Here is a 25,027-nt window from a genome sequence, read left to right as displayed (position 1 = left end):
CCAAACAAAGCCTCCCCTGATCTGGGGAACAGAATAGGCCCAGGAGGCTAAGAGAGGGAGGGGAGAAGAATATAGGCTGGAGGTGGAGGGCAGGACCCTAAGACCTGGTCTCTCCTATTGGCCACTGACTTGTGTGGGGCCCTAGAGATGGCATTTCTCTGCTCTGAGCCTCAGTTTCCCCACCTGTAAATGACACCTACTATTGCACATAGAGGCTTATTATGGACCACTCAACATGATAAGTATTTATAAGCTTTTTCTTGTTGATAATGCTTCCCCCAAACCCATGGCTAGCATCATGCCCATTTTACAGGCAGGGAAACTAAGGTTCAGAGGGGTTCACCCAAGGTTGCACAGTTAGGAAGTGCAGAGCAGGGTCTGAATCTAGGCCTATGTAAGTCTGAGGTCTTCCTCTCATGCCTATACACCTTTAAAACATACCTACCGCATGCATCAAACATACGGTGGATGGCCACAGTAGGTGCTCAACTACAGATGCCCTTCCCCTTCCGCCTTTCCTCCCGACCCCGTAGGGAGCACACATGAACTCAGGGTAATCACTCAGCAGGGGCACAAGGCAGGGAGCACCCAGGGCCTAAAGAGCCATAGAGGAAGAAGATCTGAGCAGAGCCTAAAGAACGAAGGGAGGTTTTTCTCTGGGGAGCTGGGAACCAGGCAAGTCAGGAGGAGGGAAGAGCAAAGGCAAAGGCTCAGAGGTGTGACCCACATAGAGCAATGCAAACACTGGAGAGGCGTGGCTGGGGAAGGGGTCTGACTGCCAGGAGTGCTGGCCTGGTCCCAGGCAGTAGGGAGAACAGGATCAGAGGTGGTTTGTGCTCTGCAGAGGGCCTGGCTGGCAGCTGACCTGGGAGAGTTGGACTCCCCCTGGAGCCCCTCCCCTGAGCAGGCTTCAGGGACCACCGCAGATCCCTTGCTACTCACCCACGGGTCAGAATCTCCTCCAAGGGCCTCTTCCTCGGCCATAGCTGGGCTGGGCAGAGAGCAGGTGAGCCTCTCCTTCCCACATCAACCTAATCACACAGCCCTATAAATAGGACCCTGTGGCTTAGTCTGAAATAGCTTTGCCAGGCCCAACTCCGCAGCTATCACATGGGCACACACGGTTCCGGAAATGGTCCTTGACACATTGGCACATTAAAAACCGAAACTTCCTCAGGAAACTATTGTTCATGCTCTAATTCACTTTCTTAAACATGAAGCAGTGGGCTGGGGAGCAGAGCCTACCCAACTCCTGCTGATGACTGGAGACGGGCCTTGTGAGCCCTTCTCTGCTTCGTACTCTCTGGGGACCCTGAGCAAGCCAATACCTCTCTCTGGGCCCCAATTTCCCCAAATGTAACAACGGTGGTTGCATGATTTTCTCAGGGCCTGTCTAGTCAGGATACTCCCTGGAAATGTCCAGGAGAGCTCCTAGGCCCAAAATGCTCATTCCATTGTTACCCCTCCCCCCATCAACTTGGGAATTTTTTTTTTAATTATCAGCATTTGAAAAGTGAGAATTGCAAGTGGGAGAAATGAACAGGTCCGAGCCCTGCCACTGAAGGGCTGGGTGACCTTAGATGAGTCACTGTCTCTCTCTGGGCCCCAGATTCCTCAGCCATATGATAAAGGGGCTGGTGGGATGATTACAGATTTGAGGCCACAGAGGACTCCCCAAGGGGCAGATTAGAACACGACAGGGCTGTTACCAACCGACAGGGAAACAAACATAATCGAGCTGTCTACACCAGGCCCATGCTTAGGACTTTATTTCCCCATTGGTGATCCTCAGCAACCCTCTATCACCCCCATTTTCACAGGTGAGTAAACTGAGGCTAAGGGATTAAGGGATGTGACTAGCAAGTCAGGGCCAGAGTGACGTTTCAGGCTCAGACCATTGCCTCTGGTGCCCAGGATGTAACCGCACTTGGTACTGCACTGAAATGGTGTTGGTGGCTTAGGAGTGCCGACCAATGGGGACATAACCCAATAAGGGCAGGGGACAGAAAGGGGAAGAGTATTTGTCTGTGTGTGTGTGTGTGTGTGTGTGTGTGTGTGTGTGTGTGTGCGCGCGCGCGCGCAGGTGGGTGGGAATGACCAGGCTTCACCCAGTGACACTCATTCTCTCTAACCAGTTGACCCTCCCATGTGCCCTCCCCTCCGCCTCCCACCTGTTCTCAAATTGCATTGTGCAAATCACTCCTCAGCTCAAAGCCTGTCCATGGCTCCCTGGCACCCAGAGGACTGAGACCCAGCATCTCGGGCCACTCCCCACCTCAGCCCCACATTCCTGCTTTAGCCACACTGCTCACTAGTCCCTAAGCACAGCGGCTCCAGGTGGCCTTTGCAGACATGACTCCCTTGGCTGGAATGTCCCAGTGCCCCCTTAGCCCAGTGCTTGACGTAGAGTAGGAAAAGCCCTCCCTGGCTCCTGGAGACCATGGCCCTCATCCCAGTGCACTCTGGGCCTCAGCCCCCACAAATCTTGATTTCCAAGGGCGGGGTGGGATCTAACTCACCTCCCCTCTGCAGTGCAGAAGCTCAGCAAGGGTTGGCCAGGTAAATGAAAAGTTGCAAAGAGCAGAGAGAATGCTGGAAAGTGCACATTTCCCAGGACTGACCAATACCAAGCAAGGAAGCCTCTACTGAGGCATAGCGTCAGGACACCACGCTGTGGCAGAGCCAAAAATTACACCCTCAGGACGGGTCAGAGTCAGAGTGGGACCTGCGCTAGCTCTCTCAAGGGCTCCCCCTAATAAGACAATCTGTGCAGGTCTCTCTCCTGCTTTAAAACTTGTGGTGCCCCAGTGGTTTAGGATAAAAATCCAAACTCTGACCAAGGCCCCCAAGGGCCTGCATGCCTGGGGTGCTGCCTGGTCTCCAGGGCCTTCCATGGTCATGACCATGCTCCTCTCTTCCAGTTCCTCCCAGGGTCATGTTCCTCTCTTCCTGTTACTCAACGACTCCACATGCAACATCCTGCCTCACAACCACATGTCCGTGCTGTTCCCTGAGCCTGGAGGCTCCCTTCCCTGCTCACGCAGCCACTTGCCGTCCCCTCTCCAGGTCTGGGCTTTCTCAGGGAAGCCTCAGTCCTGTGTCGGGTCAATATGCCGCCACGCCCACCCAACTCCACATGCCCTTATAACCCTAGTCATCTCCTTCTCAGCATGGTCTGTCATGTGTATCATGGCTGAGTGCTGTAAGCCCCAACACTGCACGGCCCATGAGGGATGGGAATATCTTGTTCTTTGCTGATGCTCCAACACTGGTTCTGGGCCCAGGTATCTGGTGATGCACACATGATTGAATGAATGAGCAAAGGAGCAAATGAACCTATATGTGTAATTCAAGACCAGAAGGTGGTGAGAATCCTGGTGAACGTTGGAGGCAGGAAGACAGGGCCCTAAGAAGATCAGAGAAGTGGCAGATCAACTGAGGGGGGGGGCAGTGTCCCAGGAGCAACAAGGAGAGCGCTTCCGGAAGGAAAGGTATCCAGTGCTGCAGCAGGTGGTACGTGGAGACCTGAGGAAGTGCCACCGGATTTTGACAAGCAGGAGGTCCCTGGCGCCCCCTGGTTGAACCCCAGTTCAGCAGAGGCGGGCTTGAGGCGGGGCGCACTGCAGGGGGGCAGCACTTGAAGGGGGTGGGGTAGCAAAGCTCATATTAACAGGTACCAGCTGGGCTTGAGCCAGCCTGGCCCGGCAGGGTCTGCAGAAGTGGGGAAGACAGAAGACAGGTCCCTGTGTCCTTGCTGTCAAAAGCATTGGCAGAGTGTAACACTCTTTGGTGACAGATCACTTTGAGGCAATTCAGCTCTGGGAACTGTCAGGGCTGAGGCCCCGAAGCAGGAGTATCAGAACAAAGACTGGCCCCAGCTCCCTCCCTTCTGGGCAGCATCAGGGCTGGCCCTTTGGCTACAGAACCCTTAGGGCGCAGCTGAAGTGGGCCAAGTCACATCTCTATGCCTAGCCAGCCTTCTAGGAATCCCTGGGTTTGTAGACAAAGCATTCCAAGGCCCCTGCATCTAAGCTCTGGGAAAGAGGAACAGCTCCAAGGAGTGTCACCACCCGAAAGCTAGCTGGGCCACAGCAGATGAGTAAACCCTGGAGTCATTCCGCCCTTTCTCCTTTTGGCCCCCAAGGGTGATGTCATAAGCTGGAGGGGTGCTTTCCAGGCTCTCCACACAGTTGCTATTAGAAATTCACTTCTGTTCCGGCACTGGAGGCCGGGTTCTTCCCCTGGTAGGGATCCTTCCCACTTTGCAGCTCACAAAGCTCTTGAGCATCTACAAGCTCGTACAGTCCTCATGACAACCTTTTTAGGTGGGTGGGTGGGAGACCAATACACCCATTTTATAGGCGGAGAAACTGAGGCCTAAGCTGGGTCATGAAGTGGGTCCCTTGCTTCCAGCCCAGAGCGCTGCATGCCCACCCACTGCGTGTCAGCCTCCTACAGGAGGTCACCTGTGAATCAGATAGTCATGTTGGCCCCATCCTGCCTGTTGTCCCAGGTGAGTATGACTCATTCGCCTGCCCTGTGACTCACACAGCTTGGGTACTCCTCCTATGGTCAACAAGCCTGGAGACTTGGCAGCCAGGGCCCAGCTTTTTCTCACCTCTCCAAAGCCTCCGGGAAGAATTCCTGGACCTCCAGGCAATCCACCCTCTTACAGAAGCGCTAACAGAGGCCTTGAGAGGGAAAGCAACTTTCCTTCAGCCACACAGTGAGAACATAGCACAGCGAGGATAGGGGCCCAGGTGCCCTGGCACCCAGCCCAGCCCTTGTGTCTGCCCCACAGGATCACCCTTGCCCGGCCTCCCTCACAAGGGAGAGCGAGGAACAAATGAGGCAATGGGCAGAGATGCACTCTGGGCTTTACTAGAGAAATCTCAGGGACTCCCTTTGAATCCACGGTAGTGACCAGCAGCTGTTTCCACTGTCCCTTCCAGACTCCCCTGGGCAGCCAGAGCTGGGTTTAGGAGGATGCAGGGGTGTCTGCTCTGCTCCACCTACCTTGCAGGGCTGTGAGGGGGAAAGAGGACTGCTCCGTGCAGAGGTGCTGGGACCACGGCAGAGGCACGGTACAAGGGGGTTATCAGCACTACCTGTAAATAAAGGGCCAAGAATCTCAACATCAGGCACTCAAGATCATCTGGTCAAATCCCCATTTGATACTTCCATTCCACTCGTCCCCAGCACCCACCACCACAGTCACATGGCCTCTACTTGCACACTTGAAGCAATGGGGCACTCACTTCCTGCCAAGGCTGTAAGACCTTCTGTTGAAGAGTTTAGCTGGTTGAAAGAACTGTCCTCAGGATGGGCTAACATCTCTCTCCCTATGCTTTACACCTGCTGGTTCTCGCTCTATCTGCTCAGATCACCCAGAATAGGTCTGTCACCCTGTTTCCCGATGGCTCCTTAGAGACAAAGACAGTGATCTTGGGCCCCTCAAGTCTTCTACAAGTTGTATACCCTCTTTCCTCCAGCTTTTCCTGAGACCAGACCAGGTGTCTGGTTCCCTCCCTCACCCCCTTCCCTGATCAGCTCCAAATGAACCTTGTCCCTACTGACAGCACAAGATCCAAAATTTGACATTCAGGCGAGCTCTGTCCAGGGCAGGGCAAGCAGAACTCTCACCTCCATCATTCTAGATATCATGCCTCTATTAATCCAACCTAAAATCCCATTTGCATGTAAGGCAACCCCAGGGCATGTCTGAATTCAGCTTATGGTCAACTTCAGAGCTATGGTTCAGGATTCTGGAGTTAGACGAAATGACCCCTCATTTAACTAACTGCATAACTTGATCAGGTTACTTTACCCTGAGTCTCAGATTCCTTCTCTGTAAAAGGATTATGTTAGAACTTATTCCATTATTATAAGGCTATTATAAGGATTAAATGAGATAAGATATGTCAAGGGTTTTGAACAGCATATATGTTTACTCTGATTGTTAATTAAATCTCTAAACCTTTTTCTAGAAATTATGTTTTTCTCATTCTGTACTTGTGCAGTTTGGGGACCCAAGCTGTTTACATGCTGTATCCCCACTTCTATGCCTAAGTCTTGCTCTACCGTTGTAAGACCCTATTATCGTTATCTGGCAACAGGTCTTTCTCTCCCATCAGGCTGTGAGTCCTGCCAGTCTGCTTTGCCTCTGAAATTCTGGTCCAGGCCCATGAGCTGGCAAACAGCAGGACCAGTGGATTTATATGCTAGAGGAGTGAAAGAAGGACCAGCCAACATTGGCCCCACAGTGAATTGTGCATCCCAGCCCTTTGGCCCCCTGCCTTTCAGGGCCAAACTGGATCTTCACCCTTCCTCATTCCCCAGAGCTCTAGTCATCCACATTCAGGGGGAAGCTAAGCAAGCTGGCTCCTGCCTACATTGGAAAATTTCTCTGCCCAAACCAGCTTCTCCAAGCCAAGGAGAGAGTCCAAGATCCTAAATACAGTGGGGCCCTACAGGCTGCAGGGATTAAGACACCAGTGAGCCCTGTTCTCAGCTGACAGTCAATGGCCTAGGCATTCCCGGTGTATTTCTGCATTGTGAGTGGCATACATAGCAAAGCAGGGGATCTGAAAGAGAGGCTGACTGCTTATCTGCCACTGGTGTCCATCCCAGCTCTGTGGGCCTTCCTCAGAGAGTTCCACCTGGAACTTCCTGGTTCCAAGGATAGATCAAAGCAGACTTGGGTTGTATTGTGTTCCTACAAGTGACTAATGACCTCTCACTTTCTGTTAACTCTGTGTGAGGACAAGCCTTTGAAATCCAGCCCGCTTTTCCTCTACACACCTCCAAATCACCCCCTCATCCTCACTGGTAGTGCTACATTTCTTCCCAAATGTAATCTGTTCCTCCCCTGATGTTCCCCATCTCAGCAACAGCACCACCAGCCACCATCCACAGCCTGGGCCAGACCAGACACCAGGGCACCACCCTCCTCAACCTCCCCTGCTCTGTCACTCAGGCCTCCAACACCACCTCCCCCCTGCCATGCCCTGCCCTGCCCTGCCCTGCCCTGCTGGTTCTGCTCAAATGCATCTTCTTGTCTCCACCCCCACTGTCAACATCCAGGTTCAGGTACCACCACCTGTCATCTGGGTGACTGCAGTGGTCCCCCCACCTCCTCTCTCCCCTACGGTGCAAGCCCAGACCATGTCACTCCTCTGCTCAGACTCCACCATGGTTCCCCTAGAGCCCCAGAGATAAAGTCCAAGAACCTCAGTGAACTTTTCAGTATCCTTCATGATCTGCTGCTGCCCGCCCCATGAGCTTCAGCCTCTTCAGTTCCTGTCTTCCACCCACACCCCTCCAAGCTCCAGCTGGGGCGAAGCTGCACTCTCTGCCCTCTGAGTCCACATGTAATCTTCACAGAATCTCCTCTGTTCCAGAACTGTCTTCCATCCCTATTCTTCATTTCTTCGTCCACTCATGATCAAGCCCAGTTTCCTCCAGGAAGTTTGCTCTAACCTCTCCTCCCCCGTGAGGGTGAGCTCCTCTGGGCTCCCCCAGGCCTCTAGTCTTCCCTGTCACACTGGATTATGGTCCGTTTCCCGGTTAGCCTCCCCTAGTAGACTAAGATCTGTTCCCATGGATCCCAGCGCCTAGCCTAGGGCTGCGGCCACCACAGCTCAAGATTCACCAAAGGAAGAAGCTAGGAAATCACACGCATGCACACATGCATAGACACATGCATATATGTATATGAGTAAACATATACTCATGCACGTGTACACTTACAGACACCTAAGAGCGCAGGTGCTGCCACCTATGGGCAAAAAGAGCATTACACTCTTCCCCAGGCTCTGGATGGGAGGAGCCCCAGAGACGCAAAGCATTCACTCCAGCTAACACGAAGTTGGTCTGTTTCCCATTCTGGACCTTAAGGCTGCAACAACTTAAAAACAAGATCCACAAACCACTCACTCTAGTCCACCGCCCACATGCTCCAGAGGGAGTCATAAAGAGAGATGTTTCCTTCCAGCACTCACCATCCCTGTCTGGGGCCTGCGGAGTGCCTGTTTACTGAATTATATCTTAGAGAGGGGGAGAAGGCACAGTCTGTTAGTGCTGCCCACCAGTGGAGGGGCTGGCCTTTGGGTAGAGAGCTCCCTGTTAGTGACACTGTGCAAGTCACCAGGAACCCCATATGTCTAGGTGGCTGAAGAGGAGCTTTCTGCCCTTTGGGGTGGGGTGGGGGGAGGCCCCAAGCCAGAGGTGTTTTTCTCCCAAAAGACTGTTCCCAGCATAATGGGAGGACTTCCAGATTTGGTCAGAGAAACATGATCTCTGCCTCGCAATCCCTGAAGGGTTCAAATAGCCACCCCAAATGACAACCCTGCTTTTCTGAACACCTACCAAGTATTAAACTCCTGACATACATCATGTCTCATCCTCATGATACTCTGCCAGGCAGATACCATGGTTCCTGTTTTGTGAAGGAAGGATACAAGCTCAGAGAGGTGAAGTAATGTGCTCAGTCACACAACTAAGATGTCTACACAGTTCCCACCAAGGCAGGCTGCCTCGCTGACTTCTTGGTCTCGCTAAGTTTCAGGCATTAAGGCTAGGTCTCTTGCATAGAGAAAAACACAAAGCTTTGGTTACTCTAGATCAGGGGTTAGCAAATTTTACTGTAAAGGGCCAGTTAGTAAATATGTTAGGCTTTGCAGGCCCCATACCTTGTCTGCTGCATATTCTTTCTTGTTTGGTTTTAGGTTTGGGTTTTTTGTTGTTTTTTTTTTTTTGAACAACCTTTTAAAACAATGTAAAAACCATTCTTAGCTCAAAGGCATACAATCACAGGCTGAGGCCTCCCCAGAGCTGTAGTTTGCAGCCTACAGACTTGAGAGAAGAATATCTATAATCTTAAGTATAAAAACTTCTGGTGGAAATAGTTAAGATGAATGCTAGGTCCTTCAGCTGTGTTTCTCCTGCTTCAGATAGCTTTCTGCTGAGTCGCTCTCTCCTAAAGAAGGGCTCTACCTTGCTCTGCAATTAGGCAGCAAAATATTTCAAGAGCTGTTCAAATTCTAGAAACTCAGCTGTGGACTAAACAGTTTGACTCCACATAGAGAACAAAAGCGAGAGGCAAATTCGATGTGTAGAAAGAACCTCTACCACAAGACATTAAGAGATCTAGGCTCTGGTCTGGGCCCTGAACAAGGGATTTAGAATCTTACTATGCAAAGTGTGGTCCCTGGACCAGCAACTTCTGCATTACCTGAGATCTCATTAGAAATGCAGAGCCTCGGGCCCCGCCCCAGACCTAGTGAACCAGAATCTGAATTTTCACAAAATGCCCGAGTGATTCATGTTCACGATAAGTTTGAGATCTGCCAAAACATCTTTCATGTCCAACTGCAATATTGTTACCACAACCCTTTCGCTGAGGAAAGAAAGGGTTTAAAGACATCTTTCTTTATGTCATAGTATTTATTAAGTCTCTGACCTATCATCTGCACTAGGCACCCCGTTTTGGACGCATAATCAACAGACCAAGACCTGCCATTGGATCTTGAAATCAAATCTTTGACCGGCAGAAAAGTAGAAGGAGGAGAACCAGAGAAGGTGCCACTCCCCATTTCACAGCTGGGGGGATATCAGGCATGACTTTCCCAAGACTATGCTGCCAAGGAAAACGAGGGGCCTGACCATTGCTTCATTTTCCCAGGCCTTGGGTTTAATAACTGAACTCATTTTGGTTTAGATTAGAACTTTCGAAATCTCACAAGTGGTGGAGTAGCAACCAAGGCGCTCGCTGTGTGCTTTACGATAATTAATTGCTGTCTCTGGGCCTAAGTATCCCTGGTCATGAAGTAAGGGGCAGGGCCAGGCAATTCCCAAGGTCTAACTGTAAAAGCTGGAATCTGGAAGAACGATTTTGAGGCAAAAAGGCAGTCAGGAGAGGAGCCTTCTGCTGATGGTCACCACAGTCCCACCAAAGTCTCAGGGCTGATAACACAAAGTCAAGCCCATCATCCTAAGCGTGGAGGCAGAGCGGTGACCTGGTTTAAGCTCAAGGTCTTACCGCAAGTCCCAAGCAGAAACTGGAAATGAGAACAGGCTTCTCTCTCTGCTTCCTCAGCTTGGGACCATAATCGTTATCCTTACCGATGCTGAACTGTGCAAATGTATTTACTAAATAAAAGAATGAAGTACGATGTTTTGGGGGAAATGGTCCCTGAGCCTTCTAGTAAGACAGCTAGAACTTTGATAACCAGCTTTTGACGCTCCACCAAGAAGGCTGCCACCCTCAAAAATGGCTGCTGGGAATAAGAGCTGCTGGGGCCTTCTAGGCAGCAATTTGGTGAAATGCAGCTAAGGTTGTAAAATGCATAATTTGACCCAGTAACTCCATTTCTTGGGCTCTCTTTTAGGAAATAATGAAAGAAGACTAACTTATACACTAGGATGTTCATTGCAGCGTTGTTTATAAGCAGCCAAAATGCCTGATAATAGAGGAAAGTGAACCATGGTATATTCCCACTTAGATACAACAAGAGAGGGATGAAAAAGCAGGTTGGCATATATCATTTTCATAATAAAAAAATAAAACTTGGTTTTGTTTTTTTTTTTACAAATAAAATGCATTATTTCATTTCTTTAATCCCCCAGACTATCAGAATGAAAGATTTTAAATAGAAATAGACATGCATTTATCTACTTAGGTAGAGAATACTTCTCAAATTCTTCTAAAAATTAAATTCACAGTCCATAATAACATGAGAAAATATTTATGTCATCATGTTGAAAAAAAAAGTCAGAATAGAAAAATTATAAATGTGGTATGACCACAATTATATAGGGGTAAAAAAAATGTGCTGCAAATATCAGGAAGGAAATGCCTCCAAATGTTAGCAGTGATTATCTCCCATTGGCAGAATTATGGACAGTTCTTATTTTTTTATTTGCTAAATTTCCTTATCATAAGCATTCATTATAACTAGAAAAGGAAGGGGGGGGGGAGTCCTTGGAGGAAAGGAGGAAAAAGCACCCCATTTCCCATGAGTATACCACCCATACCACTTTGCCACTCCCCAAAAATTAACTAGTATTTACTGTGTCCACTGAGGGCCCAGCCTCGCCATATCGCTTACACAAAGGAGATTAAGGGCCAGGCCCCACCCTGAAGGCTCATGTATACCATCTATCCTTTGCTTGGCAAATAAACCAGACCCACATGATATCCTTGTTGAGGCTGGAACGTAATAACTCTATTTGTTTAATCAGTTTAGCAAGATAAATGAAACTACTCCCACTGGTGTGGCTCCTTCACTGAGTTCCCTGAGATTCTATGGCTGAAACCATTTCTGGAGCCCCCTGGGGAAGAGCAGGTTTCAGGGATCCTGTTATCCCTTAGTCTAAGCATTGAATGCAAGAGGTACAAGAAGTTCCCTCTGAGGCAGAACAAGCAAGGCCTGGCTAGGGACTAGGACAGGGAGCCAGGAAGGAACCTAAATGGCCGCGAGTCCCCTTGGGAGCTCACATTTCCAGACTTGACCTTCCTCATCGACAAATTAGGGCCCATCACGACAACCTCAGGGCTATTGTGAGGCTCAAAGAAAAGGAGGTAAATCATTTCATCTCTCTAGGCTGAGCCTCAGTTTCCCTGTCTGTGAAATGGAGTCAATATCTCCTCCCTCACAGGGCTGTGAAAAGACCAAATAAGATGGTGAACACACGCAGCAAGCATGCTCCCTATGGTGGCCATGATTCTTACTGCCTGTAGAACAGGGAATAAGATACATAAATGAATCTTGGGCCTCAAGTTCCTTATCTGCACTATGGGGCCAACAATTCAGGCCACGAAGACCAAAGTCATGAACAGCAGCTGCATCTCCAGCTGGTGCTGGTGCAGGTTAAACATAATGACTGCTGTGGGCTCACTTTGAGGTCCATGTTCATGCGCTGAGCACAAAGCCCTCTGACTCAGAGACCATCAGAGCCAGGAAAGCCTGATATTATCATGCCCACCCCTGTACTGCAGGGTGCGCCCTGAGGCCCAGAGAAAGACACACATTAGCACAAGTCACCCAGTACTTTGTCAGTGGCAAAACCAGGACCCAAGTCCAGGCCTTCTGCTGCCCAGCCTTGCCCACCGCACCTACTGCTTTTCTCTGCTCTGCCCTCAAATTGCTGATGTGGTCCCAGGCCAGGGCAGGGGAGAGCAAGCATATGGTGGGGGAGTGTAGGGGGGAGGGGGGCAGGGAGGGTGAAGCGGGCGAGCAGCAGGAACCCAGCCTGCCTGTGGGCTGCAAACTCACAAACCACATCAGGCTGAAATATGACACACGCTCACTCAGTTGAAAGGGAGGAGACAGTTTTATTTAACATACCCTGGCTGCCTAAACACTGCTCTCTCCCTTTCCCTCCCCTGAAAAATGCATCCCTCCCAGGACCTGCTTTTCCCTGCTTCTGCCAAAGGGCGGGGAGATGGTCCTGGCTGGGACCCCAACTCACGGAGTGACCTAGGGCAAGGGATCTTGTGTTCTCTCAGCCTTGATTCCCTGAAACAGAGGGGAGACTGACCTACACTTTGGAGTCCTGTTGATAGAATAGGATGAGTTTCCCAGCGGTGCTCCTGGGAGGCCCTTCAGACCTCTGCTGCAGAGCTGAGCTCCCCAAGCTGTGCACACAGCCACTGTGAAAACCCCAGCAGTTCTCATCATGTCAGGACTACAAGGAAACTTCAGGATAACATTTAGTGAAGGGACTAAGAGTCAGGGCTCTGTAGTCAGAATTCCAGAAGCCAGGTGCCATCACCTTATAACGACAAAACCGGAGGTTATTTAGACTCGGGTACCTCATCTGGAAAAGGGGAAACAGTAGTGCCTACCTCAGAGGAACACTGGTAAGGAATCAAGGAAATAATTAATGTCCCTGTGGTTGATACACTAAAAGGCAGCTTTTTGTTATAATCAGGCCAGCCAACATCACCCCCATTTCACAGATGAGGAAACTGAGGCCCAGAGAGCCAGGACTTGCCAAAGGTCCCTCAGAAGAATGAAAGCTGCAGCTCCACTCCCGAATTAGTGCTTCTAATTCCTCTCAGTCCTGTGGTTTCTAATAAGTAAATATACACACTCAGAGGCTGTAGATACAGACTGTAAAGTTTGCTTGAAGAAAACCAGAGATCAATGCCTCAGCAAAGGACTACAGATCATGCAGAGATCATCTCAATGACCTACCTGGCAAATTCTTCTTTTTTTTTTTAAGGAGTCCAACACGGAGCTTGAACTCATGACCCTGAGATCAAGACCTGAGCTGAGATCAAGAGTCAGACACTTAACTGACTGAGCCACCCAGGCGTCCCTGCCTGGCAACTTCTCAAGAAAGACCCAAACTCCCCCCAGGAGTAGGAAGAAAGTGACCTATGGCACTGGATGGCTGAGAAGTGTAAGGCATCCAATCAACAACTCTTGCTCATCATAGCTTGGTAAAGTGCACACAAGGCTGCTAACAATGGCTACCTCTGGGGAAAGAAGGAGGTCTGGAGGGATGAAGTTTACACTATACTCTTCTCTACGTTAGAATCTTTAGCAATATTTTTTCCCACTTTAAAAAAAAAAACAAAAAACCCTGCAAAACTCAAAATAATTTAGCAGCCTTATCCAGGAGCTATCAGCCTGTTGTTTGTTTTTCGATGAAATTTATAGCAGGTTCTAAGACCTTTGGCTGGGCTTCCCGAATCTGCAACTCTGATCCATCCTGGTAGCCACTGCTCTGGTTCAGACCTGCACTCTCTTTAACTTGGACCATGTAACACCCTCCTCCTGGTCCCCCTGCCTCCAGTTTGCCCCTTCTGATGCATTCCCTACATCAACCACCAGATCAGTGAGAGTTTTTATCGTTGTTCTGCTCAAAACCTTTCTCAGCTTCTCACTGCCTTCAGGATAAAGTCCAAACCCTTAGTTTACAGTCTGTATTTACAGTCTCAACTCCCACAACTGCACCGTTCCCTCATGGCCATTGTAGCCATGGACTGCTCAAGAAACCTCAGTACCTTTGTACAAACTGCTTCTGTTTCTTAGAATGTCTTTTCCCTCAACTCCTTTAACTTCTGGGAACCTATTACTTATTTTTGAGCCTGGGTTGCCCTGACAGATTTAGTCACCCCTTTATGGGTTGAAATAACTCTCAGTATCGAATGATTGTTTCAATCACTATGGATGGGAAGTATCTTGAGGACAGAGAGCTTTGTCCTCCTGGAGGCTTTTGGGCCCTCACAGGGCAAGGCACAGAACACAGGCCCAGGCAAGTGTTGAATCAAGGAAGGAGGGAAGGAAGGAAATGTCATGAGGGGCAAATCCTACAGCCTCCCCACTCACCCCCAGCTGCCTGCTTTCCTAGGTTCATATTAGTCCGTAATAAAAAAAGACTATGGAAAATTCTGGAGTAAAGTTTCCTTCCTTGATTCATAAGGAAACCTTCTTTGCTGCTGTCTAACTCCCTCCCCCCGCCCCGGGTGCCAACCCAAGCTCCCCGGCTGTTTACAATTTCCCTGGCATTTATAAATAGCAAGGCCTCAGAAAGGAAAATGGAATTTCAAAGGAGCTGGATGCTGCCTGACCTCCCATCCCATCCTTCCTCCTCTGCTCCAAGTCCCTTCCCCTTCACATCCCCAAGAAACACCAAACAGCACCCCCAAGTGTGTGGGAGGGGAGGGGCAGGGATGTCTCAATGAATGGAACACTCAAGAAAGAGTAGAAAGCCCCACCAGCTAGAAGGACTCCGCCAAAGGCCAACTGGAACTGGGTCCCAGCCCTGCCCCTTTGTCACAGTGTGACTGTGAGCCCATCACAAGCTCTCGGGGCCCAGCTGTTCTCTCAGCTGTGGAATGGGGTTGCGGTGAGACTCCAGCAGGCCATGGTCACTGTAAAGTGCGGTGCAACCAGCGGTCCCATTGCGCTGGTCAGAAATGTGGTCCTGGGAGAACGGGCCGTGCAGGATTAAGTCTTTGAGAAGTGTCTAGGAGCTGAACTAAAGCAGAGGCTCCTCCCCAGAGGCCCCGCCTTCCACAAAGCCCGGGTTACCCCCCAGGACAGCCCTGAATGCCTTTGGCTCTTCAGAGTTCTGGGTGTTTTTTTTTTTAAAGATTTTATTTATTTATTTGACAGAGAGAGACACAGTGAGAGAGGGAACACAAGCAAGGGGGAGTGGGAGAGGGAGAAGCAGGCTTCCCGCGGAGCAGAGAGCCCGATATGGGACTCGATCCCAGGACCCTGGGACCATGACCTGAGCCGAAGGCAGTCGCTTAACAACTGAGCCACCCAGGCGCCCCGAGTTCTGGGTGTTTTAAAGATACCCTCTCTGCTCTGTGGAAGGTGTAAGGGCGGGATAAAAGGTGTATGTCTGGGCAGATAAAGGGCTGCAAAAGAAGCCAATGTCCCCTACCCACCCAAAGGCGCCCCCGCCTTCCAAAAACGTGGGCTTACCCTTGGCCACCGCCCAGAGCAGCCGGCCTGCACTAGACCAGGGGGGACACTGCTGTGACCAGATCCGGGCGGTGATTAGCCCCCAGAAGAGATAGGGGCCCAAGGAGAAAGGGAGACAACAATCACTGTCGTCAACTCTGAAAGAAGTTTCCGCGTGAGTCAGAGAAAAGAACGTACACTGCAGGGCCGAGGAGGAGAAGGCACCTTCCAGTAACAAATGCAAGCAGATTTCAGACGAGTACAAGGAAGAAGTTTCTAACAGTCCTGGGCCCAAAAAGAGGAAGGAGGTGGAGGGCTCCTCATCGCCCGCGGAGAGCAGGCAAAGGCATTATTACCTTGAAGTCAAGGATCCGCTGAGCAGACTCCCCGGCGGAGCCACCGCCCAAACCGCGGACGCGCGGCTACCTGCAAGCCCGGGTGGGATACACCGAGTGCCGGGGTGACTCCGAACCCAGTTCCCCCACCCGCGGGGGCGAGGTCAAGGTTAGCTCAGGTGCTTGCAGCCCAGCCTAGCGGGGCCTGCAGGTGGAGGCCCGGCCCCCTTCCTCCCCGGCCCTAGCCCCCCAGTCCAACCCTTCTTGGTCCCCTGGAAGACCAGCAAGGTGAGGGAGGAAGCCCCTCTCCAGCGATTCCCCGCTGCCGGAACGAGCTCCAGACGCGGGCTAGCTCGTCCCGGGAGGGGAGGGAGAAGAAGGACCCAGATGCCCGGGATCCCCAAGATGTCCGGGGCCGTGGCCGTCCCTCTCCCCTACCTGCGGCTGAGGCGCTGCGGACGGCTGCTGCTAGGTCCAGCTGCGCTCAGCTGGTTCCGGGCGGCGGGGCGGGGGCTTGGCGGTCGTTCGGCCGCGGTGGGCAGGGCGCGGGAGGGAGCCGCCCTCGGGGCGGGGCGGCCGGAGCGGCCGGGCCGGCCGGGCCGGGAGGGGGGACGGGGGGAGGAGCGCCGGCCCCTGCCCGCAGGCCGCTGGGAGGATGGCCATTCCGGCTCCAGGCTGGCATTCGTCGAGTGCACTCTGTGTCACTTTAGCAGACCCCTCGCTACCTCCCCGCAAGGAAGGCATCCGGCCCCTCCTAGGAATAAACTGAGTCTCAGAGCACGGAGGGGAGATCTGCAGGAGGGAGGGGAGAGTGAGGGGAAGGAGACCCAGGGGAGTGGCCGGGCTGGGGCCAAAGAGCTCAGTTGGGGTGGGCAGCGTGCCATGCTCAGCTGGGATCCACGGAGGCAGATTTCAGCTTTAGAGAGTTCTGACTTCAGGAGGCAAAGCACTCCTCAGGAGAGGGCGAAATGGGCTACCAACAAAAGCAGGGGAGGTGTGCAAGCAGCCCCTAGGCCCACTGGACCAAATAAAGGAGAATGTTTCCCAACTTTATTCAGAATGAAAGAACAAGAAATGCCAAGTGCATCCCTGTCCTTAAAACAGAACCTTAAAAAAAGAATCTAAAGAGGCTTTGGAGTCAAACGGCCTTGGCTGGAACTCCTGACGCTTACCAGTCCAGTAACTTTGGGCAAGTGGCTTAACGTTGGCAAAGTGTCATTTCCTCATTGGTAAAGTGGATATAATAATAATAATAATTGGTAAAGTGGATATAATAATTGCCTCTTCGTGGGGCTCTTGGGAAGAGCAGAGAAAGACTCTCAGCACAGTGGCAGTGATTCTCCATAAATGGAAGTTCTTACCAGTGTGATGGCGGATATTATTTTAGGTGACGGAGAAAATCCACGTTGTCAAAAAGATGAGTGCAAGGTCACTTTTAAACAAATGTGATATTTTCTTCATCTCAACAGCATCTCACATGCGTTGGAGAAACAGCCCCGTATGATGGCACAGGGCACGGGACGGCCCTCCAGCAGTCCTGCCGCAAAGATGGGTTCCCAGGCCTCTTGCAGTGGCTCTGTGGCTCCATTCTCGTGCGGAGGACTCCCACAGCAGGAAACTGGACCAGACGACCACGATGTCCATTCCCAGCCTTGGTGCGAGCAGCAACCCCATGTTCAGCTAGGTATATCTCCCTCTCACACAAGGTAAAATGTACCAAATCAGTAATTGCCAGGTTCTGGGGATCCAAGCAGGAAAAGCTGGTGTTCAAGGAGCAGAGGAGCTAAGAGCACCATACTCACTTCCTGGTCTTTTGTTTGTTTGTTTGTTTGTTTGTTTTTCCATTGAGTAGCAGCCAGGGAAGCCACACAGCCTGGGGAATCCCAGCTCAGCTCTTCCACCTGACCTCCCCCCTCCCTTTCTGCAACTCAGGTAATTATAGGAACCATTTCTTGAACACCTCATGCCATGCTCTGGGCTTCCCATGTGCTACGGACTTTCATCCTCCCCTCCCCACCCAGGTAGGTGTTACCATGTACAGTTTTCAGATGAGGAGGCCAAGGCACAGAGATGGTTAAGTAGCTCTCCCAAGTTCACGCAGGTAACAACATACACACCTGAGTCGTTGGCCTCTCTCCTTTGCCCAATGTCCGACGTCATACGTCGCCACCTTTCCTGGCTTGGGAAACTCTACTTGGTTCCACTTTCTCTAAGAACCGAAGCAGGGCGCTCACCCCAAAGAAAGGCTCATACCCTCCCTCTGCCACTCTGTTTTCAGAGGCTGCCCGTGGCCACCTGGGGGGTGTGTGGGGAGAAAGGCAAAAACACACGATTCGGCTCTGAGCTCTTTGATTATAAGACCTGGCATACACATGCCCCGGATTTGCCAGGCATATCATTTTCAAGGCCAGCAGCTTCTCTCCGGCAAAGAAAGGTAAACCTCTGAATCTGTGTCTCCCTAGAACTGGAGAATATCAGATAGAGATGGAGGAAATTTTAGAGAACATCTGGTCCAAGTCCTCACTATAGACATGGGGAAACTGAGGCCAACGGAGCACAGGTTTGCCCATACAACCCTCTGATTGCTCCACTTGGTACTGGAGAAGCACGTGAGCACCTGCTGCCCCCAGAAATAATGAAAAATTCTGATGAAGATAAGCAATACTTCTATTGGAGGGCCATGCAAATTCCTAGCCCTTTGCTTCGCAGACATTAACACATGTATTTCACAGCTGGCCAGGATGGATCTTGGCCTGACCTTTAGTCAGGGCCAAGTCGGCCTTGCATGGATGCTAAGAAGTCTCCTTTGCCTTGGTATCTCATTCTCATTTCTTTCTAGACTCCTACTTGTACTCCTGTCCCTGCCGGCTCTAGGCATCAGTAAGGCCTTTTTTGCTCTAGATCCTCACCTCCAGAGTGAATGTCTTCTTGTTCTTGATAATATGGATCCCCTCTCGTGGAAAAACTTGGATGTATCCTTTTACCAGAAGACCACCTCCAGACCACTCCCTCGCCCTCCAGGAGTGAGGACGGGGGAAACAAAGGCCACAACCCAGGCTATACAGCAGGTAATTTGGAGCTGTTGCTCCCCTCGTGAGAATGCCTCTCCCCACCCACAGGAGTGGCCCTCACTTGGCACCTATGTTTGTACACCCCAGCCCACCCCACCCCAAACACGGTTGATAGTAATAGGAGTAGACACCAAAACCAAGCAGGACTATCAGAATTTGGAAATAAAGTTTGGGATATGGCAATTATGGTTAATTAAGTGGGCCCGTGAGGGCTGGCCATCTCTGAAGGCTGAGACCGCCATTTTGAAGTGACCGTCTTCCTCAGAGAAAGCCAACGAGACCCCCATTAAATGGCGTGCTGGATGTGGGTAAATCAGTGTGGGGAAACTCAGAGAGGAGAAGGCCAGGTTGGCCAGGGAAGAATTTGGGATCCATGAGGGCTCTTTTGGATGCAGACCTCTCCTGATGCTAGCCTCAGAAAAGTAAGTTATTAGGACAAGCACTTATTGAGCATTGAATGCCTTCTAGCAGGTTCCTGGAAGCAGAGCACAAGATCAGGATTCTGTGCAAGCGATTAATTGAAGAGGTGCTCTTTGGGGATCCTGCAGTATCCCAAGGAGCCCTTAGGGCAGGACGCAGCTGGGCCTCAGAGTCAGCCCGGATGCAGGCCTGAGCATACAGGGTACCTGGAAAGTGCTTTGACTCCATCGCCCGTCTCAGCTCATCTGCTTCCTTGTGCTGCCTCAAATCGGACAAGCATCTCTGCTTTCCACAAAATGGCTTTTACCAGCAGGGAGGTGGAATCTTTGTCTGTGGCCCACAGGCTAACTTGGGTCAGATGCCTACCCTTTATCCAGTGACTCTAGCCAGAGAGGCAGGGTCATACTGCACAAACCTGGCTGCTCCCACTGTAACCTGTAGATGGAGAGAAAGAGGGAGGGAGAGCCAGGCCGACAAGACAGTGTCACTAGGCGAGAGGACTCAGCCGGGCTTGAAAGGGTGGAAAGAGTTAAGATTGGAGGTAAGGAATGGGACAGAATCTTCTGCTGGGGTACAGAATCAGCAAAGGTGTGGAGGTTGGAGGAAGACAAGCCTGGAAGAAGGGGAGGAGTCTGGGTCCCTTCAGTGATGTGCTAGAGCACCAGAGCTGGCTGTTAAATCTCCAGGAATTTTGACAGCTGGTTGTTAAACGCAGCCTGTCCACAGCTACACACAGCTGACCCGCTGACAGAGGCATAATAAGAATTAAAACTCAAATTATAGGGGTGCCTCCTGGTCACCTTATGATGCCAATTTATTAGGTCAATTAAGCCTTATAACCACCTCCAAGTTAGGTATAATCTTCAATTTTTCAAATACATTAAACAGGCTCAGAAAAGATAAGCAACCTGCTTACGTTTCCACAGCTGGGTGAGTAGAACTGGAATCCGAATCCAGGTGTGTCCCCAAAGCCCAGGTTCTTTCTACAGCCAAAGTGAAGAAAGTCAGGGGGAAGGTGAGGCTTCTTCCAGGCCTCCCATTCAGGATCAGGAATTATTTAATTTCGTCTTGATAATGTTAGGGCCTGATGTTGGGCCCTTCCCTGCAATACTTCATAAATGCTTTATGACAACTCACTATTTATTTATATGGAAGGTATCTGGAGTTGTTTAAGAAGTGTAGATCTATTTTAAGAAAGATTATAAACTGCTGTGCTTGAGAAATAAGTAATTCATAAAACCCTTTACATACATACACACACCCCGCCCCCAAAAATCTTTGAGGCAGTGCTATTTTTGTATTCTTTTATGTACCCACAGAAGAAGTTCATGTTCTGTGTTTTTTCCTTACTTATTATTTACTTACTGCTTTTCTGAGTACGAGTTATGTGCCAAGCCTTGCACTTAGGGCTAAGGGCATAGAGATGAATCAGCCATAGACTCAACCCTTGCAGGGCCTGTGGCCAAGGACACAGACAATTACAATAGGGTGTTATAAGAACCATAACAGAGGAAGCTCCAGTGGGGTTGGAAGGAGGCTGGGGGACACAGACAGGGTCCAAGAAGACTGCAAATAAGGAGATGAGCCAGGCCTTAAAGGACACCTCCTGGGGCCTCAGCTTCTTCATCTGATAACCATGTCCACCTCCAAGAGTTGTGGAAAAATGGAAATGAAATTATCCATGTCCACCATTTGCTGCATTGAAAGGGCTCTGTAAACAGTAGCTGGTCTCATTAGGGGAACCCCACATTCAAAAGGCACGGAGGTGCTCAAGATGAGTTAGCACGTGCTAGCGTGTCTGGAATACACGGTACATGATCTGAGTTCTAGAAGATGAAACCAAGCAGCAAGAAGACAGCAGCATTCATAGGTGCCTGCTCCAGGCATTCCCTCCTTTGAAACGGATTGAAAATTCCTCAGATTGAAACTATGCTCCCTCCCAGTTTGGAGATGGAGAGATTGAGGCTCAGAGAGGTGAAGTTACTTGTTTACGTTGCACAGCTGAGAAACGGCAGAGGTGGGATGAGAACTGAGATTTCACTCCAAAGCCAGTCTCCCGTGTGGGACTGACAGCGGGCCAGGCTGAAGGGATGGGGCACTGGGAAGCTGTCAGAGGCTCTCACGCAGGAGACTGACACTGTTGGAGCCAGCTCAAGAAGAAGTTTCCACGGAAGGGGACGGGCCCACTGGCCCCACAGCCTGGGCCTGCCAGGGATTTAGCAGAAGAGTTGGCTTTTGTTCTAGATGAATCAGCCCAGCTGTTTCTGAAAGCCCAGCCCCACTCTTCTGGGCTCAGTGGACCAGAAGGCATTCAGCTGTCCCCGCAGGTCACCAGTGGGGTGGGAGGGGGCAGTACTTTGTCCACTGGACTGCACCATTTACAGAGAGTTATATTATCACAACACGGAACAATGGGCTTTTTTTTTTTTTTTTTTTTTTAAATCTTGTGCTGCATCTCCGGCTGCAAGTTGTAGTGGAAACACAGTCAGGACAGCAAAGCATTACCTTCTTTGGAAGGTGGAGAAACTAAAAAAACAAAATAAAAACCACCCATAATAGCTGATTGGATTAAGTTCTAGTCGAAGTTTGGTCTGGGTCCTCCACTCTGCTCCTCCTCCTTTCCCTTCTCCCTATTCTGTTTTGCTTCTCTTTTTCTCCTCAGGGCCTGCTCTTCCTCCCTCTCTTCTTCTCCTTTCTTACCACTGCTGCTGCACTAGCAGCCCTTTGCTGGAGTCCAGAGAGCCTTGCCTGGGGAATTCGGACACCTGAGTTCACTCCCTGTCCTGCCTCTTTCTTGCAGAATGATCCAGGGCAAGTCACTCACTCGTCTGGGCCTCCATGATCCCATCTGTAAACTGGGAAGGTAGAAGTAACCACCCCCTAGGAGGGGTTAGACCTGGCTCACAAAACTGGGGATTTTTCAGCCCCTGCTTCTGCTGCACTGGCCCCAAGGAGAGCCAGAGGGCATCTGTCTCCTAAGATCTAGTAAACTGTCCATCACAAAGTTAGACTTTAGGTCAAGTCACTCTAGCTTTTCTTTATCTCACGTCTGCAATTTCTACGAATGCACAGTGCAAATGCAATCATTTCACTTTTTCGTTTTTCAAGTCAAAGCCACAGACTTGAGTAACCCAATGCCTGATTAGCAAGAAGCTCAGTGTTTCCCCGATGGAGTTCTTCTCTCCTCCCGAATGTTCCCAAACCCCAAGGCTGAAGTGCCCCAGCAGGGAAAGGGTCAGCCCACACTCACAGCAAGGAGCAATCTGGAGTTCTGCTTGCTCGCTGGTGCACAGTCTTGCTGTTTTACCCCAACCTCAGACAGATGACCTGGCAGATCCGGGTCCCTGGGCAGGTGCCAGGGGCCTCCGTGAGCTGTCCAGCTGCCTCACCGCTTAGCCTAGACGCACGCTCAAGCTTCTCCCACAGCCATCCTGCAAGGTCCTGGCCGGCCAGAGGCTCCGTATCACAGTTTGTCTGCAGACCCGCCTTTCGAGACTACCAACTTCCCTCTTTTTTTGTCTCCAAATGCCCTACATGTCTCCCTTCAAGGATGAGGGAGCAACCTTCAGGCAGCTAAAGGTGAATTACCCCAAGAGGACTTTTAAGTTCCTCTTTCTCTAGAAGTGAAAAAGGAAAAACAGGTAAATCTTCAGCAAGCAACTTATGACACCTCTTTTAAAGTATACAACGGAATCATGGCATAAATACAATTGGTTTGGTTTTGTGGAACCCATGAAAAGCTACAGGAATCTTATGTGCCAAGGACCATGGCTTGGTAAGCTTTACATTTTATCACCATCCAGACAAATACCCAGCTTCTTTAGCCTGGCAGTGGCGGCCACACATGGTCTGGCCTTACTTTGTCTCTCCAGCTTCATCTCGTCCCCTCCCACCTCTGCCACCTAATCACCTGCTGATCTCCCAGCGAGTGGATCCTACTTTCTGTCACCTCGACACCTCCAGGCCTTTGTATCCCAGTTCTTTCTTGGGATTGCCCATCTCAACATTCCCCCCCGTTTAATTCTTCCCTACATGTGCAGACTCAATTTGGGGGGCACCTCCTTGGCAAAGCCTTCCCTGACTGCTCTGGGCCATATCGTATTAGCTGACCCTCCCTGCTCCCACAGTCCCCTGTGATGTGTCCATCAGAGACTGGAAAAATCTGTCCTGCTATTCTACATCCCAGAACACTGTTTAATCTCCTTATAAATGATGGTTATTTTTAATGGTGTAATTACCAGTTTGTTTACTGTCTCCCCCACTAGACAGTGAGCTCCTTGAGGAGAGGGCCAGATAGCTCATTCTCTTCTTGCCTATGAAAGTGCCCAGGACAGCAACCTGGGCAGAGAGACCCTCAACACACACTTACTGGATTGAAGTGAAATGGCACTTACCACACTGTGTTAGAATCATCTGTTTATATTTCTAGCTCTACCAGCTAACCCCTCATGGGCAGGGACCAAGTCTTGTTGGCCATTTGCTCTTCGTGCCCAGCATAGAACTTGGCACATGACAGGTTAGTAAATGTGGAATGAATGAGTGAGTGAAATGAGTTAAAAAGACTAACATGAAGGCAGGATGAACAAATGATCAAATAAAGGAATTCCAAATAACCTTTCTGAAACAACCAATTGATAGCTGTTACTTTCACTGTTTGAAATAAATATAAGGCTCCTCTCTTGACTCTGTTCACTGGTACTGTTGGAAAAAAAATCATAATGGAGTCGGTCAAGGCTAACCTTTAAAAAAACAATCACCACAGAAATCCAATGACTGGAGTAGCCTCTTAATGAATAGGCAAGACATTGATATCAATTTACATTAATTAGTAAGGCTAAGATACCCTCTTAAAATATCTGCTTCCTTAACCCTCTAGATTTGTATCAAATATCACCCCTTAGTTTTTCCAAGTTTCATATTTAAAAAAAAATTTTTATTCCCTGTGTAACAACACTAATGTGTGTGTGTGTGTGTGTGAGAGAGAGAGAGAGAGAGAGAAAAGGGGAAACTACTATTTCTTCTCTACTGTTCACACGGAACTTCACTTCTGAAACCCAGTGTGAGGGGTTTTCCCCACACTGACCAATTCTGTGTTGGATGTCCTACAATTCAGTTTAGTTCTGACGCTGTCTATCTGGAGATAGGATCAGAGCCCACCCACAGGTTAGGGTGTGGTTCCACAAAACTGTCCTTACCCCACTTTGGATGCCAATTGCAAGCGTAGGCCTCCAGGCAATAAACCAAAGGTTCCTACCACCCCCTTCTCAGGTTCGATAACTTACCAGAAAGGCTCACAGAACTCAGGAAAACGGTTGACTTACTAGGTTGCCAGTTTATTATAAAGGATACAACTCAGGAGCAGCCAGATAAAGGCATGCATAGAGCCAGGTGTGGAGGAAGGAGCAAGGAGCATCCATGCCCTCCAGAGGCACAAACCTCTCAGCACCTCTGCATATTCAGCAAACTGTAAGCACCCCGAACCCCACAGTGCAGGGATTTTTATGGAGGCTTTATCATGTGGGCACGATGAATTATTAACTCAGTCTCTAGTCCTTCTCCCCCCCTTCAGGGGCTGGTGGAATGGGGCTGAAAGTTCCAAGTTTCTACTCATGGCTTGGTCTTTCTGGTGACCAGCCCCCACCTAAAGCTCTCCAGGAGCCCACCAAGAATCTCCTTATTAGAACAATAGATGCTCCTATTGACTGGGAAATTCCAAGGGATTTAGGAGCCCTGTGTCAGAAACTAGGGTCAAAGAACAAATATTAGAACAAAAGAT

General features: G+C 50.2%; 1 protein-coding gene across 2 annotated transcripts in view; it reads right to left on the bottom strand.

Annotated features, from left to right (window-relative positions):
• Nucleotides 1-16,290, bottom strand: part of GSN (gelsolin) — a 53,961-nt gene extending 37,671 nt beyond the window's left edge. The window contains exons 1-2 of one of the 2 annotated variants that reach the window (XM_036107784.2): nucleotides 16,199-16,290; nucleotides 5,017-5,108 (exon numbers count right to left, since the gene is read on the bottom strand). The gene's annotated coding sequence lies outside the window, so the exon portion shown is untranslated. The remainder of the gene's footprint in view (nucleotides 1-5,016; nucleotides 5,109-16,198) is intronic. The other variant, XM_078061710.1, reaches the window with a different exon arrangement.
• Nucleotides 16,291-25,027: the final 8,737 nt, after the last annotated feature.

This window comes from Halichoerus grypus, chromosome 14 (genome assembly GCF_964656455.1).
Source record: "Halichoerus grypus chromosome 14, mHalGry1.hap1.1, whole genome shotgun sequence".
NCBI lineage: Eukaryota > Metazoa > Chordata > Mammalia > Carnivora > Phocidae > Halichoerus > Halichoerus grypus.
The sequence above is the reverse complement of the archived record's forward strand: the minus strand, read 5'-3'. Positions and strand labels throughout refer to the sequence as shown.